Below are 1,845 nucleotides of genomic sequence, written 5' to 3'. Positions count from 1 at the left end.
GGCTCCCATGCCGTGTAAAACTTGCAGTAAATAAATGTGCATGCTTTTCTTCCATTGCTACAGCTTATGTCAATTTAATTCCCAGGCTCAGCCACAAAACCCTAAAAGGGTAGAGATAAAATTTTGTTTCCTCTATAAAGGGAATTCCAGCCAGAAGGATGCATGGAGAGACCATATCTGAGAAGGAAGCCAATCCGCCTGCAGGACCCAGTGTGCAAGGGCTCAGAAAATTCACTTCCCACGTTTTCTTTTCTTTGCAAATTACTTGGCAATATGCCTCAAGAATACAAAAGAGTAAACCAAGGAAAAGATACCAGGATCCAGGAAACAGTGGTTTCAAATGAGGTAAGTAATCAAGGGAAGTCCCTGGGTGACAGCTGTGCAGCAGATCAAGGCAGCAAGTAACAAAGGCGGTAGGAGGAAGTTATCTTGAGGAAAACAGAGAGTTGAGTATTTTTCAAAATCTTACACTAAGTTTGAGATATTGTAATAATAGAAAGATACCAACAATGCAAAAATAAAAAAGAAAGAAAGAAAGACAGGAAGACAAGTAGAAAGCCACCTTATTAGGATAATCTGACTGCAAGCAGCAGGAAAACCAAACCAAGGCTTAAAAATAAGACATTTACTCTCTGACATAACAAGAGCTTTATAGGCAGGAAAGCTTTCAGTTGACTGGTTCATTCAGTATCTGATTCTTCAAGTGCGTGGGTTCTTTACATCTTTCTTTTGTTTTTTCTTTTTCTTTTTTACAGTCCAGAGGTTTTTTTTTTTTTTTTTTTTTTTTTTTTTTACACCTATGAAGTCATGAATTCATAGGGAATAGGTTCCAGCAGCTCAGGCTGCTTCCCATTGGTTCTCACGCAGTGTGCGTCCCGGGTGGAGCAGCCCCGCGCTTCCGCCGAACCTGCGTACCTTTCTCTTTGGCTTCTTTCTTTTTCTGACCATTTTCCTTCACGCGTTTCAGGAAGCTATCTCGGCTCTTAGAGTACTTGATGTACTCAATACGCACATTAATTATCTGGCAAGAATCTTGCCCTTAACTTGTTTGTTAACACAATGCCAACAGCATGCTGGGGAACATTGTAGACTCTTCCAGTTTTGCCAAGGTAACACCTGCGGGATATTCCTTTTTGGACAGTACCCTTTCCCTTGATGTCTACACTATCACCTTTCTTACAGATTCGTATCTACGTGGCCAAAGGAACGACGCCATGTTTTCTAAAAGGCCTAGAGAACATATATCAGGTGCCTGTCCTCTTTCCTTTTGTGTTTGTCATTTTGACAAGTTACTGGAAGATGGCGGTTCCGGCCAAAAGGCTACATCTTTCTTTCTGCCATCTTCACTCATCCAAAGGCAGGCTCCCCTCATGGTAACAAGATGCACACGCTCTTTCAGGGTTCATATCCAACATGGCAGAATCCCGAAGAAAATATTCTATCTCCCTTAGAGAAAGGAAAACTTGCCGGAAGCCCCTAGTAGGCATTTTCTCCTGTCTCATTGGCTAAAACTATATCCTGTGCACATCTGAACAACTACTGGAAAGGAGAATGGAACCACTGCAGCAGGGATTGTTAATTGCCCCTCAATATCCATCTCCCCCTCCCTCCTTTCTATGATAGAACTTCTCTAAATCGTATCTTGACACGTAATCACCAAGCTAGAAGCAACTTTTCCCATCCTCTCTTGCACCTAGGTGTGGCCATGTTACTACGTTCTGGCCAATAGGATATGAGTGGAAATGATGTGGGCGATTTGTAAATTTTTCTTTAAAAGAAGTTGTGTGCTCTCCACTGGCTCAATTCCTCCGTTCTGGCTAGCATGAAGATTCGGTGGTAGTGGGT

The 1,845-nt window shown here is 42.2% G+C and overlaps 1 pseudogene; it reads right to left on the bottom strand.

Moving 5' to 3' along the window:
* Positions 1-797: 797 nt before the first annotated feature.
* LOC108533558 (60S ribosomal protein L21 pseudogene) lies at positions 798-1,280 on the bottom strand (annotated as a pseudogene).
* Positions 1,281-1,845: the final 565 nt, after the last annotated feature.

The sequence above is a fragment of the Rhinopithecus bieti genome, unplaced genomic scaffold, assembly GCF_001698545.2.
Source record: "Rhinopithecus bieti isolate Rb0 unplaced genomic scaffold, ASM169854v2 scaffold_11839, whole genome shotgun sequence".
Lineage (NCBI taxonomy): Eukaryota > Metazoa > Chordata > Mammalia > Primates > Cercopithecidae > Rhinopithecus > Rhinopithecus bieti.
This window is presented reverse-complemented; position numbering and strand designations above follow the sequence as displayed.